This window comes from Chlorocebus sabaeus, chromosome 22, assembly GCF_047675955.1.
Source record: "Chlorocebus sabaeus isolate Y175 chromosome 22, mChlSab1.0.hap1, whole genome shotgun sequence".
In the NCBI taxonomy this organism is placed as follows: Eukaryota; Metazoa; Chordata; class Mammalia; order Primates; family Cercopithecidae; genus Chlorocebus; species Chlorocebus sabaeus.
Genome location: NC_132925.1, coordinates 82,623,079 through 82,643,240, shown reverse-complemented (window position 1 = coordinate 82,643,240; position 20,162 = coordinate 82,623,079). Strand labels below are relative to the sequence as shown.

General features: G+C 43.2%; 1 protein-coding gene and 1 pseudogene across 1 annotated transcript in view; one reads left to right on the top strand and one right to left on the bottom strand.

The window, feature by feature from the left end:
* Positions 1-20,162, bottom strand: part of IL17RD (interleukin 17 receptor D) — a 74,829-nt gene that overhangs the window by 41,385 nt on the left and 13,282 nt on the right. The window lies entirely within an intron of this gene.
* On the top strand, positions 2,508-3,033 carry LOC119625887 (large ribosomal subunit protein eL19-like; annotated as a pseudogene).

The window sequence follows — 20,162 nt, the reverse complement described above, 5'->3', positions numbered from 1 at the left end:
ATCACTTTGCTCTCATTTACCCCTCATTACCAAGAGTTGCAGCTTCTTATTTGGGGGAGAACTGTGGTGCATGTGTGCACACACATTAGCACACGGTATTTTCGGGAGGCTTCTGGACCCCTGAGGCCCCCAGACCTCTCACCTGCCTTACAGTCCAGCTCCACTCAATAGCTTGATAGCTTAAAGCCACGTCTGTTGAATAATAGAGAGTGGTTTTACTTTGGTGATTAAAAACAAAATTCAGGCCAGCCACAGTGGCTCACACCTGTAATCCCAGCATTTTGGGAGGTGGAGGCCAGCGGATTGCTGGAGCCCAGGAGTTTAAGACCAGCCTGGGCAAAATGGTGAAACCCATTTCTACAAAAAGTACAAAAATATTAGCCAGGCGTGGTGGTACACACCTGTAGTCCCACACACCTGTAGTCCCAGCTACTCGGGAGGCTGAGGCAGGGGGATCGCTTGAGCCAAGGAAGTTGAGACTGTAGTGAGCCGAAATCACACCACCACACTCCAGACTGGGTGACAGAGCAAGACACTGTCTCAAAAACAAAACGAGGGCTGGGCGCAGTGGCTCACATTTGTAATCCCAGGACTTTGGGAGGCTGAAGCTGGGGATCACAAGGTGAGGAGTTCAAGACCAGCCTGGCCAACATGGCTAAAAATACAAAAAATAATTTAGCCAGGCATGGTGGCACCCGCCTGTAATCCCAGCTACTCGGGAGGCTGAGGCAGGAGAACTGTTGGAACCCAGGAGGCGGAGGTTGCAGTGAGCCGAGATCGCACCACTGTACTCCAGCCTGGGTGACAGAGTAAGACTCCATCTCAAAAACAACAAAAACACAAACAAACAAAAAGTTCTAATGGGGGAGGGAAGTGGTTGATGTAAAATCTCCATTTAAAATAGAAGTCTTGGATTAATGCCATCCAACTGTAATCCTTTATAGGCAGTATTTGTTACAACTCAGTAACTGAACACTTTGTCCAAGATGTTGGGACTCATGAACTTTACAAAGTAGAAACATGAAAGGCAACCACTTATGCTGTTGAGCACATAAACCCATCCAGAGAGCGGTATCTATCACTTTTCAGATCACAGGTGACAACAGTCATGTGTGCAGCCAAGTCAGTTGCACTGAATCAAGATAAAAAGTGAACTAGGATGTGGCTAATTCTTATTCCTTTTTTTTTTTTTTTTTTTTCATCACTGAGTGTGGAGGAAAATACTCATAATACCCACTGGATGAAGAAAACAGCTGATTTTCCTGCTCCTGCTCAACTGCCTTTGCAGAGTATGGTATTTGTGGTCAACACAAAAAACTGAGTTAGGTTTTGGATATATTTTACAATATCTGCGCATGAGCCACTATGAAGGATAATCCAAAATTCCAGCTTTCCAAAATGAATAATCTATATCTCTGACTCCTACTTCAGCCACAGCAAAACTCATTCAGCTTCAAAATTAAGATGTTGGTATAAAGCAAAGGACACCATCACTTACATGATGCCAAGTCCCCCACAAGTTTATTTTGATGAATGTTACAAGTTTCAAAGGGTAAAAAATTTCACTGTCAGTTCTGACTTTTACCTTTTGCCAAACTAATTTTAAAATAGCAGGCAATCGGAAGGATATATTCAAACACTAATGATCCCTGTAACTTTACATCTCCCTACTATTTGGATGGGAGCCAGCAGTCTGTTCTTAAACTATAAGCAATAAATCTAGAAGACTCTTTTTCCTAATTTCCCAAAGACACCACATGGAATTTCCATTAAAGCACACACACACACACACGCAAACACACATACACACAATGACATACCAATTAAATCACTGTGTGACATTTAGGCCAGGAAATAATTATGTTTGCCAAGGAGTATTCAGCTTTGTTTTAATTTCCTTGAACCGCTAAAATGTCACTCTGAGAAGGCAAAGAATGATGTAAAAATGAAGTACTGATGTCTTGGTCAATTTTAGGTTTTGATAAATGTTTTTTTGTGGGTGAAGAAGGCAGTGGGGTGTTCCCAGGAATTAAGGTCTCCCTGCACTCCCTCTCCAAGGATTTCTGGCAAGGAGTGGGATAGAGAGGTCAATTAGAAAGCAAATCCATTGTGAGGCAGACACAGCAAATGGAACAGCAGGTAGGAGCATATTTCCACCCCTGAGGAAGTGGGCCTGGTGGTGAGTTCCCATTCCTCTCCTATAGGGCTGAGGCAAGCAAATGGCACACACAACCTTGTCCCTTCACCTGTCAACAGGAAGAAATCAATGTGTCTTGCCCCTTCATTAAGGCTTCCCATGGAGAAATGTTTATAAAATCAAAGTAATACGGTGAATTAAATTAGAAACCTGTAATATTTTGTCATGAAGTTAGCACGAAACAGAAGCTAACCAGAAAAGATTAAAAGCAGTGATTTTTTTTTTTTTTTTAAAGGAAGGTCCAAAGGTTCTGGCTAAACTGACTTTAAGAATCGGGGAGCTCACTGCTTTCGCTGCTGCAGCCACAGCCATGAGTATGCTCAGGTTTCAGAAGAGGCTCGCCTCTAGTGTCCTCTGCTGTGGCAAGAAGAAGGTCTGGTTGGACCCCAGTAAGACCAATGAAATCGCAATGCCAACTCCCATCAGCAGATCCAGAAGCTGATCAAAGATGGGTTGATCATCTGCAAACCTGTGACTGTCCATTCCCAGGCTTGATGCCGGGAAAACACCTTGGCCCGCTGGAAGGGCATGCACGTGGGCATAGTAAGCAAAAGAGTACAGCCAATGCCCAAATGCCAGGGAAGGTAACTTGGATAAGGAGAATGAGGATTCTGCACCGGTTGCTGAGAAGATACTGTGAATCTAAAAAGATTGATCACCACACATATCACAGACTGTACCTGAAGGTGAAGGGGAATGTGTTCAAAAACAAGTGGATTCTCAGGGAACACATCCACAGCTGAAGGCAGACAAGGCCCACAAGAAGCTCCTATATTACTATAATTTATCCTGTATGTTTCTTTAAAATTACATAAATGTAGGGGATTTTATGATTAGATGACTGCTCTCCAGTGAATAACAGAACTGTGTAAAATTAAAAGGGAAACTGGCAAATCCGGAAAGCAGATGACAGTGTCTTCCTCTCTCCAGCAAAATAATCACATTACAGCCATATGGAAACCTAAGACCTCCAACTCTTTCCAGAGAGTCAGGGTGGCTTGATTTTACAGACCAAGCTAAGGAGATAAAAACCACTTGCTGGTAAAAAACGGTAAATTCCATTTTGTGATTAGAATCACAACACATATGTAGCCCAGGTGTTGAAGAAGAAAGAATGAACTCTGCCTCAAAAACAGCCTGGCCAGGCACGGTGGCTTCCACCTGTAATCCCAGCATTTTGGGAGGCCATGGCAGGAGGAATGCTTGAAACCAGGAATTCAAGACCAGCCTGGACTCCATCTCATAGACGCCGTCTCTATGAAAAATACGAACAATTAGCTGGGTGTGGTGGCACATGCCTGTAGTCCCAGCTACTGAGGAGGATCTCTTGAGCCCAGGAGGTTGAGGATGCAGAGACTGCACCACTGCACTCCAGCCTGGGCAACAGAGCAAAGCTCTGTCTATCCCTCCCCCGCCCCCATCCCGCCCAAAAAAAAGAAAAAACTTAGCTGATCTAAAAGCAATATTTAACTATACCCTGACATTCTCTCCTCCTTATTTATTCATGCAAAACCTCTGCAAATGCCCCAGGATTTATCAACCAGATGTCTCAAGAGCTCGAAATACGCTTTTGCACTTAGGAAACCATTTTGAGTGAGAATAAGGCTAAACCAGACCCCTGCCTCTAGATGTTTACAATCAGTTTTGGAAAACAAAGCTAAAAGACACAAAACTACAGCAGATAAGGTTACACTGCCTAGAATGAATGGGCTAAGTTATGCCACTGAGCTCTATATGTAATAAGATTTCAGAGAAGGGGTAGTTGAACAGAGGAAGGCTAGCCAGAGAAGCATCTTCAGAGGAGGCATGTCAAACTTTGGGGTTGGGGAGGGGAAGGAAGATTCTTTCAAGCAAACACAGACCCAGAAGCTTGTGCTACCAACTGTACAACCCAGTGCCCAACACATGGTAAGCATTCTAGAAATGGTTGCTGTTTCTCAGGGATGACACAGAGCCTTTCTGGTCATCAGAATAAACACTTCCCACATCCCTGGAAGTGACCAACATGCCCTCATTGATTCTGTGTTAGACACCCCCAAATGGCCTGAAAAGATGGACACCATAGGGCTGAAATGGCCAAGTGGGTTCAGCTTTGCATGTGGTACATCTTGGAGACAGGCAAGATCCAAATACAGTGGTCCTTAGAGATGTGAGCACAAGCCTAGATTTGGCAGACAGAAGCACAGGGAAAAGGTCTCTGATACAGGCCAAGGTGGCAATGGGGTAGGTGGGGAGATGAGGAAGGAAGAAGAAAGAGGCAATGAAACAGCAGCTTCAAAGGATGAATCCAAAGGACCCAAGAATTGAACAGATGGGATGAGTCAAACCCCATGGCCTGGAGAGCAGAAGTGACACAAAACAGAAGACTGGAGTTGGGGTCTCAAAACACATATCCATTTCAAGATGGAAATTGATTCCCTGCCCCTAATACAGATGGAAGGTATTTAAGAAGGAAGAAAGTGAGTCCTGGTCACCAGCCACTTCCAGTTTTCACTTCTCTTCCCTCCATGACAAAAAAAGCTTTTGGTGTTAGGTTAGTGCCACAGAGGCCTAAGTTGGGAGTCTCTAACCTTCCCCGGTTGCTCTTACACACCTTAACTTTCCTGTCTGTACTCAGAATAAACCAGTGTCATGCTTCCAGACAGAGCTCACTAAATACTAAAGAGATAAGAAGAGATAAGAACAAAGGCCCTTTGTTAGCTTTTACCAAATCTTCATCAACTTCCCTACAGATCAAGACCACTAAAAACAATCTTTAAAAATGTGACATTGGCACAAAAGGACAAAAAGGACAATACTGTATGACTACATTTATATGAAGTATTTAGAACAGTCAAATTCATAGAGACACCAATAGAGATAGCCAGGGGCTGTGGGGAGAGGAAAATGGGGAGTTATTGTTTAATGGGTATGGAATTTCCATTTAGGAAGGTGAAAAAGTTCTAGGGGTGGATGGTGGTGATGGTTGCAAAACATTGTGAATTTACTTAAAAATCTTCGAACTGTACACTTAAAATGGTTAAAATGGTAAATTTTGTGTTATGTATATTTCAACACAATAAAGAAAAAAGCAAAAACAACACAAACAAACAACAACAAAAAACATTAAAGAAAACTGAACCAGGAAAGGAACGATAACAACAAAACAGTGTTAGGGCCACATATCCAGGAAGAACTAGAGACTAGAGGGTGGAAGACTGGAGTGAGGCAGACCAGATAGTCAGCAACTGCAGCAGTCCATATGTAACATGACAGGGACAGCAATGTACTGATGAGGATCAAAGGACAGGTCTGAGAGGCATTTTTAAGGAAAAAATAGCAGGACTTGGTGACAAATGCAATACAGAGGTGATGATGAAATATTCAAAGGTGACTTTCAGGCTGTTATTTGGGGAAGTCGGAAGATAGTGATTTTAAGGCAATTGTTATTTGGGGAAGTCGGAAGATAGTGATTTTAAGGCAATAACGAGAACACTGGGGGCCAGGCGTGGTGGCTCATGCCTGTAATCCCAGCACTTCAGGAGGCCGAGGCAGGCGGACCACCTGAGGTTGGGAGTTTGAGACCAGCCTGAACAACACGAAGAAACCCTGTCTCTACTAAAAAAATACAAAAAATTAGCTGGGCATGGTGGCGCATGCCTGTAATTGCAGCTACTCAGGAAGCTGAGGCAGGAGAATAACTTGAACCCGGGAGGCAGAGGTTGCAGTAAGCCAAGATCGCGCCATTGCACTACAGCCTGGGCAATAGGAGCAAAACTCCATCTCAAAAAAAAAAAAAAAAAAAAAAAGAACTTTTTTTCCCTCTGGGGAAAGAGGGTCTTTTTTTTAAAAAGTAGGCTGCAGAAAAACAGTGAAAATGAGGTGCCTACTATCTTTTTACAATATCATATATTTTGGGGGGAGGGGAGAAATCCGGGATTAAAAAGCAGGAAGTCATGTATGAACGTATGCCACAGAACCTTAAGGACAGATAGGCTAATTCATAAGAGGTATACAAAATTAACAGAAAGTGTAAAAAATAACAAAAAGCCAGGAATTAGGCTTTGTGAGACTACCCATAGTTAGGGCACATATGGAGGAAAAAGAAGATTGAAAAAGTGAGGTTGGCAAGGTAGGAAAATTATATATACTTAAAATAAAGAATATTCAACAGGCTACAAGTAAAAGAATGTCAAGATGGATGTTTTCAACATGAAAACCATCTTTTTAAATGCTTTTTAAACTTTTTCCTTTGTTTAAATTTTTTATTTTGAATTTTTGTGCAATTTTGAACTGAATGTGAATTTGAATGTGAATATTATATATACACATAAGTGTATATTATTTATGGGGTACATGCAATGAAAACTTTTTCTTTTTCTTTTTTTTTTTTTTTTTTTTGAGATGAGGTCTTGCTCTGTCTCCCGGGCTGGAGTGCAGTGGCATGATCTCAGCTCACTGCAGCCTCCGCCTCCCGGTTCCAGTGATTCTCTTGCCTCAGCCTCCCGGGTAGCTGGGAGTACAGGCATATGCCACCACGCCCAGCTAACTTTTGTATTTTTAGTAGAGAGGGTTTCACCATGTTGGCCAGGCTGGCCTCGAACTCCTGACCTCAGGTGATCCACCTACCTCAGCCTCCCTCCAAAAGTGCTAGGATTACAGGTGTGAGCCACCTCACCTGGCCAAAAACCTTTTTGATTATACAAATCTCTGAGCAAATAATTATACTGCTAGATTATTTAAAATAGTTCCTCCATATTAATTCCTGAGTTTTCTGCTGTCATTCAAACTCAACTCCTGGTTTTACAGGAAAAATAGAAAACATATTATTAGGACCACTTAAATCAAATGTTTTCATATGTTTGAAACTTAAAAAAAAAAACCTGCCACTGGCACTGGAAAAAGGTACTGAAAAGACTGCTAGTTCACTGTCAGGTTTCTGCGTACAGACCCCCCACCCCCCACCGAGTCGGGCACCCTGGAGGCAAGGCTGTGCTCAGAGCTCACAATTCTGCCAGAGAGCCCTCTAATCTCCCACATTATGGAGAAGAACACAGAGAACCCATGTCATGATATTCCCCAAGATCTGCTCAGCACTTCACAATTTGAACCACTGTTAAAATATACTTTTTCTGCTGTTTTTGAAACAATGCTACATGGAAAATGTAGACTACCAACACTGAACTATGAGCTCCAAATCAGGTCTTTTTTTTTTTTTTTTTTTTTTTTGAGACAGAGTCTTGCTCTGTCGCCCAGGCTGGAGCGCAGTGGCGCAATCTTGGCTCACTACAAGCTCCACCTCGCAGGTTCACGCCATTCTCCTGCCTCAGCCTCCCAAGTAGCTGGGACTATAGGCGCCCACCACCACGCCCGGCTAATTTTTTGTATTTTTAGTAGAGATGGAGTTTCACCATGTTAGCCAGGATGGTCTCGATCTCCTGACCTCGTGATCCACCTGCCTCGGCCTCTCAAAGTGCTGGGATTACAGGTGTGAGCCACCGCACCCTAAATCAGGTCATTTTTTTAAACCAGATACTCCTAACCAACTAGTCTAAGAGCTAGCATTTAGAATAACTGGCAATTTCCCAGAACTCAAAGAGAAATAAAAGTTCAAAAGATTGGCTAGAAGAGTATCAGTAGGACTCAAAGTTATCAAATTAGATTTCAATTCAGGCAAACCATTTTTGTTCAAAGCTCACAAAAATGGTGAATGTTTGCATAAGGACACTAATATAAGCATTAATTTTCAGACCATCCTGTTTTGGACATCATTCAACATTTGCTGCCATTTGACAGATGTACATCCATAGCCCCAAAAGGCTTAGTGGGTCAGTTTTGGCATCATGGCTAACAACTTTCTTTCTCAAAAGTAGGGTGGAAAAGCTGAGGTGTGGTTCATCTCTGAAATGTGATTGATCTCTGAGATGAGGTCTACTATGGGAATATTACACCTCTAGAGTTTATTTCCAGACATCCACAACAGGTCTAGGGAAAGTAATATTTCAGGAAACAGTAACTATTACACTGGTTCAATGCTTATCACTAATGAACATTTATTATGCAGTAGCAGAACTGTGACTGACCTTCATAACTTTTATTTTTAAATTGGAGACAAGGTCTCACTCTGTTGCCCAGGTTGGAGTACAGTGGTACAATCATGGCTTACGCAGCCTTGAACTCCTGGGCTCAAACAATTCTCTGCCTCAGCCTTCTAAGTAGCTGGGAGAACTACAGGCGTGTACCACCATGCCTGGCTAATTTTTTAAATTTCACTCTTTGTAGAGATGGGGTCTTACTATGTTGCCCTGGTTAGTCTGAAACTCCTGGGCTCAAGCAATCCTCCTGCCTCAGACTCCCAATGTGTTGGGATTATAGACGTAAGCCACAGCACCTAGCCAACCCTCGTAACTTAACCACACTACACTGATGTTTTCCTGACAATATAACTTTAATTTAAAAACATAACTTTTGAGGTCATAAAAAAGAACTTCTATAACCACTGGTCTGAACAGAACCATGTCATCTTACAAGTTCCCCAAAATAGCAAACGCCTCTGTATTTCATCTTTAAAAGCTTGACACTCAGGACTTATTTTTCAGGGAATATGTAGCTATTTTTTGCAATGTTAGCAGTTTTCATTTCTGAGGGATGGAATAAACATTAAAATACTCTTTGTTCTCTAATGTATTTTTTGAATTAAAAATACTATATACAATTGAACATAATCCTGAGCAGAACAACTAGTGATTATTAAACATTAATTATTTGTCACTTCAGATTAGAAATTTTTGAAGGTCAATTTTTTGTACATTATCTGTATACACAAATTGCTAAATGTTATTATTTAATATTTGTTATAATAAACATTTCTGAGAGAAAAAAAAAAAAAGCTTGACACTCTAGGTTTCTTTTGCAATTCTCCCCATACTAGAACATCATGCCAACATCCTAATAAGATTGGTAGTAATGAAAGATCAACCTCATTTTCTTGGCAACAATAGGCTTACAGAAGAATCACGTAAGAGAAAAACAAACACTATCTGATAAGGAAAAGATGGATTCTGTCTTCCACCGCAGCCCTTGGGCTCTCAGATCTGGAACACTGTTATCTGATTGTATCTGCACGGTTTTCACCACGAGCGCACTGCATGGTAGAAGAAGCAGAACAGAGGAACAAGGACCAAGAGCAGCCCCTGCCCCATAGCCTGAATGCTCTAATAGCCACAGGAAAAAAAAATTCAAACAGGGACACATGGAGCCTTCCTAACTCTCCTTTTCCCACGGACACCAAAAATAACCAACCATAAACTTTTAGCACCTCTCAAAGACTTCAAGAGAGGCATAAAGGGCAATGCTTTGGCCTAGCTAAAGATTTTCAAACCAGTGCAATTCCTTTCTTTACTGTTTTATTAAAATATGCAAGCACAGTACTTATAAACAAAGGAATCATTTCAGTTTTTGCTTGGAAAAATGGGAGCCAATACATTCCTTCTGGGAATTCAGGGTAAAAGTTTTACAAAAACAGTGTCCAGATGTGCTTAAAAATTCACTCTGTTCTTTCTTTTGGGGAGAAGTGGAGGGAGAAACAAAGGGTAGGAGAGACATTTTATTAAAAATTGAAACAGTTATTGGTTTTTCTTGGCTCACCCACTAACCTGCGCTCCACTGACAACACGGGAGCACCTGAGGCAGAAGTGCGTGGCATCCCTCCCCTTCCAACCGCCCCGTCTGACCTCCTCCACTCTGGCCTCCTGGCAGGGAGACAGGGCCTGGCTGACTGCGGTGTTGGTGTCGCCAACCTGAGCCTCAGGAACTTCTCTAACTTCCAGAACATCCTCGGTGACAAATGGTTCCACCAGGTGGTGATGAAAAGTTGTGTGTGGGGGGGGGTGGGGGGGGGGGGGAAGAAGAGACTTTGAAGGCCAAAAGTTCTCAACTGAGAATCAAGCATTTCTTTATGAAAACAACCACCCTGGGGATAAACCTTCATTAAAAAAAAAAAAAAAAAAAAAAAACAAACTTTAAACTGGAATGTTTTGTCAACATCACATCCCAGTTTTAACCTGGAAGCTTTGCTGAGATTTGAAGCTTCCTCAACCCAATGACTTCATTCCCAGAGTCCTTTTTAACCACAGAGAGATTTAAATAGTCTGTTATAAAGTTTCCCTTCATTTTCAGAGGAGCTGGTGCTGGCACTGAGTATTGAAGGTAAATGAGTGTTTCAAACGGAGCATAAATAGACAGAGAATCAGGCATATATTATGAATAAAAAGATAATCCTAATAATAGTTTACATTATCACAAACCAAAGTTTATATGAGTAGCTAAGCCCCCTTTCAAAGTAGAGAGCAGCTGCTGGTACGGCAGAGGAAAATGGTATGTCAAAAATTTGACCTACCTTAAAGTGTGTTTAACTCTGCTGTCAGCCACTGCTTCCTTCTGCCACCTTACACCAGGATGGAGGCAGGGGCAGCATCCTTTTTGAAGTGTTTCGTTTGCACAGGCACAAAACTGTCTCAGTGCTGGAGGGACCTATCTGCACTCTACCTTGACAATCTCCACAAAGGCTACGTCATTCTCATCAGTGATGAAGTAAAAACAGGGACTCCCTCAGAGGAGCCAGTCCTGAAGGTGCCCTGCTACTGCCTCCTTAGAGTGCGAGGAACATCTCCAGGGTCTACAGCCTCAGTCCTTGAAGGCTGCCAGTATCACTATCAAAGTAGGCAGGAGGCTGCTTACACACAAATCTGCTAAGTCACAAATCCCCTAGGCTTCATATGCACCCAAAAATGCTGGCCCCACATAAACCACTTTAACCCAAAGCCCTCACCCTGAGTGAGAGGAATATCTGCACTCAATAGGGTAATCCTGCCCTTCTTCATAGAGCTCCCAGGATGTGCAGAGTCCAGGTCCAGGCCCTAGGAAGATGAGTGCCATGTGCCTAGGGCAGTGACATTCAGGTGGAAGAGACACATCTGGGTTTTCTGACTGAAGACTAGGCGAGAGGGTCACCTTCTGGAAGTGGCCAGCTTCATGTTTCCAAATTACAACACAGCGTTACAACTCGAGTCAATTATCTAAAGTTAAATATTTCTGTAACTACAGGAGCAAGAGGCACATCAGAATCATGGAAACAGTCCACACCACTGGTCTCCTTTTTCAATTTCCACAGATATTAGGCCCATTTCAAGATGTTTTCACCAGGAGCCAAAAGCTTTACGCAAAGGTGGCTGAAGCTTCCATCAGCCCAGGGCAGAATGAGGGCAAAGAGCCCCTAGTAACGAGTGGACTCCAACGAAGAGAGCCCCTCTTCTTCCTTCCTTTCCCCCTGTCCTCATAGCAGCAGTGTGGCCCCTGCCACCTAAGGATATGAACATTCATGCAATGAGTGACCAGCATTGGGGAGAACCTCAAAGGCTCCTGCAAGCATAAAGGATTGACCAGCGGGTCCAGTTTTCTGCTGGCAGAGGACCATGAGGTATAAGCCACAGAAGAGGGACTGCCGAATCACAGGGTGTTGGATAAAGACTCTTAGAAGGTGTTCACAAGCAAGCTTTATTTGAGGTGAGGATATTCAGAGGTATGAGCTGCACGTACCATGCACATCTCAGTCCTTTCTGCAGAGGATTAAGACACCCTTTGCTCTGCCACTGCTGCAGGTGGAGGCACTGGTTTCAACCATGGTCCCTTCCCAAAACAACTTGTCATCACTCCTGTCTAAGCTCAGTGTGCTTCCAGAGGGTGTGACCCCTGGAGATAAGGCATTTCATCAAGTCAGCCTTGTTGGTGCCCTCATGCTCTAGGGCCTGTTATCACACACGGTTGCCCTTTTGGTCTCTGAATGAGTGACCTCTTCCCTAGTTGCTCACCATCTCTTCCTCCTCTGGCTTGTGTCACAGACCCTGTGGAGGTGTCCATCTTCCTGACAGCCTATCAGGCATTCTTGGCTCCTCTCCTGCCCACAACAGGATGCCAGTGCAAGCCATAACCTTATTTCTTAAAGCTTATCTCTGCTTTTATCTTCTCTATCTCCCTGGTCCCTTTAAGTCCACCCACCCATGTACTCTTAAGTCCAGGATCTTCACTCTGGTGCATTAAGGGTAGTCCCAGACTCACCCTTGTGGAGGGGAAGTAACTGCTTTTACATTTCCCAAAATGTTCTTATCATATCCAGGGATCTTCCCAGAGGACTTGCTAAAGCAATGCCACTTCAACCAGGGCAGGTGGACAATCACTCAGGATAAGTGTTCTTGGACTGAGAGGGAAACCCACAGAACAGCAATGCCTGTGTGAGGGGCAAGGACCTGTGGGTGGGGCGGGGCTCAGTCAGGGTCCTTCTCCCCACTGTCTTCAAACAGAGCTGCTGCACTCTTATCTGCTTCATGTTGGGGTTCCCAGGAAGGAGTCATTTTTAAAAATAGGTAAGGAAGATGTAGGTGTGTGTATGTGTGTATCACTATTCTGAAGAAGACAGCTTGGTGTAAATGGGAGTAAAGAGGGTAAAAAATCAACGACTCAGTTCTGCAATTACCCATATGCAGATCAACTGTCAAACAAACAATTTCTATATCTGTGGCTGCCTTTCTTCTGCCCTCGCCAACACCTAGCACAGTACCCAAATCCTCTCCAACCCAGACAGTGGCTGACAGAAAGGCCTCTGGGACTGTCAACACCCCAGTGTGATTCAAAGCTCCCAGGGAGTCTGAGGCGGTCCCCTTGTTTATGGATTCAGTGATTGATTGGGCCCTAAAAGCTCCTGGCCCAGAAGACTAAATGGGTTGTAATCAATCATTAACAATAGTGTTGATGTTAAAAATTGGGAGATGCACTGGGTCTTTGGCCATGTGGATGAGCTGGGTGAGCACACATGACATGTGAAGGATGGAGGCAGGTGGAAACGTGGGCACCCTCCATGTATGCAAGCAACACAGGCTCATCAAAAGTGACCCGCAGAGCCGACAGGCCACATTTTGCAAAAATAAAGCTGTGTCTCAATTTAAAAAATAAAAACTATATGTAGGACAAATGCTTTTCTTGTATTAGAGAAAGATCTGCAACAATGGCCATAGGTTGGGTGTTATTTCCCAAGTGTGATGAAAAACAGACACCCAGGTGCAAGGGGCAAGAGTCTAGGTGGCAAAAGAGGTGGGCAACTCAATAAGGACATGCAGTGGGTAGGACAGGACAATTACACCCTCCGAATTAAAGGTTCAAATCACCTCAATCAAAATAATAGTTAAAATCTTAAGAATAATTCTAGTCTAACTGTCCCATTTTACAGGTAGTAAGGAAATTGACAGTCATATGGGTCACCTGCCCTGTCCATAGTCACAAGCAGTCAGCCTGAAATGCTCTCATCACACACGTCGCAGTGACCTCAATGTGACAACCTAACCAGGGTGGTTTCTAGCCCAAGAATAGGATTTTTTAAAAACTTCAATAAAACACAGTTAATATATATTCTCTTTATGGGTAATGTGTGATCAATCCAAAAGCTTTGGGGAAAGAACACGCGCGCGCACACACACACACACACATACTCTCTCACGCATGTGCGCACACACACATACTCTTCTCACGCACGCACACGCGCGCGCACACACACACACATACACACAAAGGAACAAAGGTTTGCTGACCAAATTGGCAGTACAAATAGAATTTCCATGATAATATTCAGATTCAATTATTTTCATAATATGCTGGTAAGTCAGGAAGACTCACTAATCAATAATTCTTAGACTTACTAATCAATAATTATTTTAAATTCTTATTTATTCACTTAAAACATCTTCCCTAACACTCTCTACTAAGCAACATTTCGCCCACACCTAGCTTTAATATTACTAGACTTAAAGGCACTAAAACATACTCAGAAGGTAAATCACCAGATGAAAGATTTAGTCCTCTAATAAATCCAAAATCAAACAAGTATAAGCCATCACCAAAATAACAAAGGCAAAGAAAAATTATAAATGGGGCTGGGTGCGGTGGCTCATGCCTATAATCCCAGCACTTTGGAAGGCCAAGGCAGGCAGATAACCTGCGGTTGGGAGTTCGAGACCAGTCTGATCAACATGGAGAAACCCCATCTCTACTAAATATACAAAATTAGCTGAACGTGATGGTGCATGCCTATAATCCCAGCTACTCGGGAGGCTGAAGCAGGAGAATCACTTGAACCCAGGAGGCAGAGGTTGCGGTGAGCCAAGATTATGCCATTGCATTCTAGCCTGGGCAACAGAGTGAGACGCCATCTCAAAAGAAAAAAAAAGAAAGAAAAAAAAATTATAAACAATATTTCGTGTGTGTGTGAGAGGTTTTTTTTTGAGATGGAGTCTCTGTTGCATAGACTGGAGTGCAGTGGCGCAATCTTGACTCACTGCAACCTATGCCTCCTGGGTTCAAGCAATTATCCTGCCTCAGCTTCCTGAGCAGCTGGGATTACAGGTGCCTGCCCACCATGCCCGGCTAATTTTTCTTTGTGTGTGTGTGTGTATTTTTAGTAGAGACAGAGTTTCACCACATTGGTCAAGCTGGTCTCAAACTCCTGACCTCAGGTGATTCGTCCACCTTGGCCTCCCAAAGTGATAGGACCATAGGCTTGACCCACCTGGCCGATAAACATCAATATTATTAGGATGGAGATGAACGAGTACATGTATACTGCTGATAAAAAGACTGCAGCCAGCCACTAAAGCAGTTACCATGTGGCCAGGCACAGAGCTGGATGTTTTAAAAACAGTATCTTGCTTACATCCTAAAACAACCAACAACCCCGGGAGATGAACTATTAATAACACATTTTACAGATGAAGAAATAGCCTCAGGGAAAAATTTGCCCAAGGTCTAAATAAATGGTAGCAAATGGTAGGGCTGAGATTCGTGAAACAAACCTATTCTTTTCTCAAAACACAATGCCTCCCAGTAAACTGGTTCAGTCATTATACAGGACAAGCTGGTAAACATGTATGTAATGAGAGCCACAAATCCTTTGACCCAGTAATTTCACTTTGGGGAATAAATGCCAAGGAAATAAACCAAAACATCAAGGGAGATGGGCAGGAAACCCATCTGTATGAAGATGTTCATAGCAGCTTTGTAACAGTCATAACTTGAAAACAACCCAAATGCCTCATCAAATGTGGGGTGAGGACTGGCAAAAAGGGGAGGGGAGCTTACAACATGAACATATCATATGGCTACTAAAAGTGACCTGTCTGTGGACTACATCAATACATGGAAATATCTTTGGAAAACAAACGTAAGTAAAAAATAACCATAAATAAATAAAACACGTACAGTGATTATAGCAGCTATGCAACAAGATCTGTTTGTGTGTTCAAGGGTAGAAGAATCAGTATGTAATGGAGCTTAATACTCAGTAAACTTCATTTTTCTTATAAGGTTGAAGTAACCAATTTGTAAAGGCAACACAAGGAAACTCTCTTTAGAGATGCTATGATCCATCCAGAATGTTTTCTTCCTGATCTAAGGAAGTCAAGTTTTCATATAAAAAATAAAGAATGTCAGGCATGGTGGCTCACACCTGTAATCCCAGCACTTTGGGAGGCTGGCGGGGGGGGGGGGGGGGCAGATCACTAGGTCAGGAGTTCGAGACCAGCCTGACCCACATGGTGAAATCCTGTCTCTACTAAAAATACAAAAATTTGCTGGGCGTGGTGGCATGCGCCTGTAATCTCAGCTACTAAGGAGGCTGAGGCAGGAGAATCACTTGAACCCAGAAGGCGGAGGTTGCAGTGAGCCAAGATGGCACCACTGCACTCCAGCCTGGGCAACAGAGCGAGGCTCTATCTCAAAAAAAACAAAAAGAAAGAAAAAAGAAAAGAAGACTCACTAATTTTAAAGCCACCTCCCCCCTTTTACGCTTTCAAGTCAGTCCTATTTTTAAATCAGATTAACAAAACCTCCAGTTATAAGCCCATAGCTCACAAAATTTTTTGTTACCCATTTAGCAAATTTATTTAAGAACACATACGTTTAAAAATTGGAACATTCTTTCTGCCACCATTTGGTTTGTACTAATAAAAGTCCACACTCCCTGAATCTCATTCTTTTATAACACATTTGGAAAAGTAACACTAAGATAACATAAATCAATGGGGGTAGAGGAGGTGGGTTTAGGAGCGTCTGAACACAAGCCAAGGTAAAGGTCATATGCTCAAAGCATAAAGCAGGAAGTTTATGCCTAATTGCCTTTTTTATATGCTCTCCTTCCCCAAAAAGGAATACAATATGCTCACACAGGTTCTTCATCACACTCTGTCTAGGGAGGCAGGTGGGCCCAGTGAAGCCCAGAACACCCTCACTTCTTTGCACTGGGCTCACCTGGCCCCTCGGATGGCTTCCCGTATATCCTATCACTGCAGAAGAATGGGAGCATAATTCAAGAGCATCCCAACTAACCTCTGCACCTTTTAAAATGAACAAGGTTGAAAGGTTGGGGAAAGAAGTGGGCCAAAGATGGTGCTATCTTTGGAAAAGAAAAAGCAGATTCCTGGCCAGGCATGGTGGCTCACGCCTGTAGTCTTAGCACTTAGGGAGGCCAAGGCGGGTGGATCATCTGAGGTCAGGAGTTAGAGACCAGCCTGGCCGACGTGGTGAAACCCCGCCTCTACTAAAAATACAAAAATTAGCTGGGCGTGGTGGCACTTGTCCGTCATCCCAGCTACTTGGGAGGCTGAGGCAGGAGAATCGCTTGAACCCAGGAGGTAGAAGTTGAAGTGAGCTGAAATCATGCCATTACACTCCAGCCTGGAGGATAAGAGTGAAACTCCATCTCAAAAAAAAAAAAAAAAAAAAAAAAGGCAGACTCCTTCACTCAGCAGGATTGTCCTCTGCCTGGGCAGATCTCAGGTCAGTCTTCCTCCTAAGGTTCCTTCTTCTCTGTACTTACTCACCCATATTGGTAAGTCCTGTCAATTTTCCATTTTACCCTATGTTTGGGATGACTTACTATTGTCCTGCAAGCATAAAGCACCACGGTGTGCATCCTGCACAGAGCCAAAGCTCCATGATACCACCATGTCTACCTTTGAGGGTGAGCTGTCCAATAGGGTAGCCTCTAGCCACGTGTGGTGATTTAAATTTAAATTAAGTTTAAGTAAAATTAAAAATTCAGCCGGGCGTGGTGGCTCAAGCCTGTAATCCCAGCACTTTGGGACGCCGAGATGGGCGGATCACCAGGTCAGGAGATCGAGACCATCCTGGCTAACACAGTGAAACCCCATCTCTACTAAAAACTACAAAAAAAAAACTAGCCAGGCGAGGTGGCGGGTGCCTGTAGTCCGAGCTACTGGGGAGGCTGAGGCAGAAGAATGGCATAAACCCGGGAGGCGGAGCTTGCAGTGAGCTGAGATCCGGCCACTGCACTCTAGCCTGGGCGACAGAGCGAGACTCCATCTCAAAAAATAAAATAAATAAAATAAAATAAAATAAAAATTCAGTTCCTTAGTTGTGCCAACCACATTTCAGGTACTCAGTAGCCAAAAGTGGTTGATGGTTACTGAATTGAACGGTGCTGGAAAGAACATTTTTTGTCACAGAAAGTTCTGTTGGATAGCACTGGGCTAAAGAGCTCAGCACCTGCCCACGCCTGCCTCTGCAATAACAGGTGACACTCTCTCACAGCTGGGCAACTACTCCCAGTTGTCACCAGGCACCACAGGCCACCTCAACTGACACCTAGATAACTCAGGTTCACCTGGTCAGCATATTTATTTTCATTTACACACAGTACAATTGATAGTTTTTGGTGTATAGGTCCACAAGGTATATGCATATATATGTATGTATCCACCGCTATAATCAATATACAGAACAGTCCCATCATCCCAAAAACTTCCCTTGTACTGCCCCTTTGTAGTCAAGCCCTCCCTCCATCCCTCCAAAACCCTGGCAATCACTAATCTGGCAGCTTTTTTAAAAACTCAGATTCCTGGCCTTCCCCTGGAAATCCCACTTAAGCAGGTCTGGGGTGAGGCCCGGAATCTCCCCCCACGCCAAGAATGCTCCTCAGGTGATTCTGGTGTTCGGCCAGGTTTGGGAATCTTTGGGGTAATTGCCTAATCTGAGTTTAATTTAATTATCTCCAAAGTGCTGTCTAGTCTCGCTCTCTTTCCACCCCCCATTAGTTGCTTTGTTGCACATGGCAGCCATCCATCTGAGACAGGGTGCTTGGAAGGCAGGGCAAGTCTGACTGCTGGGGGCACGGGCAGGGTAAGAACTCTGCAGCTCCGGTTTCTGGCAGAGAGAGGCCTCTCCGAGTCACATGGACTCTCATCTTAATCCCTTCCTGGCTCTTTGTGCCATGGAATCCTCATCTGGAAAAAAGGAAACCACATCAGAAATAATCATCTACCTCCGAGGCTTGCTGGGAAGTGATGACTTAGATAACATGTTCAAAGGCACTGGGCTGCCAGGACGAAAGGTACACTGTCCTGGATATGTCATCACCTCACCAGATTTCCTCTGGATGGAACTCTCCTCACCCTATTTACTTGATGGATGTGAGAGATAGGGACTCAAATTACAATAAAATTGCAGACTTTTTGAAAACAAACAAACAAAAACTCAAAATATTTTTTCCTTCTAAATTCATGATCCCAAAGGTGAGGTACCAAATTCCATTTTTAAAGAGGAATTCAGAAGAATCAGCATCTTCTCAGAAAACCTCCTCCGCTCAGAAAGTAAACAATTACAAAGGGGGGGCAAAACTTGAGTTTAGCCATTCTCTTCTGGCTTGTTCCTGCTATGCTGAGGATTCCTGGAAAACACTTTGAAAAGTTTAAGATGATCAAAGAAAAGGCACGGCCAACACAAGAAATGCTATCATTTAATATCACATGTTTATTTAGCCCCTCCAAGCCAAAGAGGGAAGATTGTTTGAAAGGGAGAGAATGCCTGCTTAATCAACTAAAAATGCATTCATTACTATGCTATTCACTGCGGCTTTCCTGAAATCAGACACTTTTGCCCCTAGACCATAAGATTGAAGCGATTTGAAACGAAAATATTTCCTGTCCACTGCTTGCCAGTTTCTAGCCCCAGAGTGATATAACAGATGACATCCAGTACAATAAATGCTTTTATTAACCATAAATTTGAGACTGCTTTAGGGATTTGAAGTGTTGGGTTTCATGCTGAAAAAATGTAATGTTATCCACAGACCATCAGTGAGTAACAAAAACAGAGGCACAGGTTATGCTACTTTGATCAAATTATGGCAAAAAATTGTCTTTTGCATTTAAAATAGTAGTTGCATTCAGGGCATATCTTCAAGGAGCACCACAATAGTTTAATCATATGTCTTGGAGAGTTTCATGGAAATTCATCCTGAGTGCAGATTTATAGAACCAGCAGCTTCTGTTAAACAGATAGGAAGCTGAAAAGTGTTATGAGGCTAAGAGGGCTGAGAAATCAAAATACTAAGATGGGACCCCTAAATCAGGGTTTCTCAGTCTCAGCGCTATCTACATTTTGGGCCAGGTAATTCTTTGTCATGGAGGGCTGACTTGTGCATTTCAGGATGTTTAGCAGCATCCCTGAGCCCTTCTCATTGACTGCCAGTAGCAGCCTACCCTAGCTGTGACAACCAAAAATGTCTCCAGAAATTCCCCAAATCAAGGTTAAGGCTGCAGTAAGCTGTGATCACGCCATTGCACTCAAGATTGGTTGATAGAGACCCTGTCTCAAAAAAAAAAAAAAAAGAAAGAAAGAAAGAAAGAAATTCCCCAAATTCCCCCAATCAAAAACCACTGCTCTAAATCAAAGTCTAGGCTTGTTTAGCAAATGCTGTCTATGTTTTCTTCATCCAAAGGAAATGTCAGAGCCTGGGGAGCTGCGCAGCCTCGGCACTGTGCCCCCAGTGCCTCCCTCTACACAAAAATGGTTAACCCTGAGCAATTTCTGAAATCAAAAGCACCTTGCACTCCCTCTTCTACAAAACTAAAGGTAGCATAGCCAT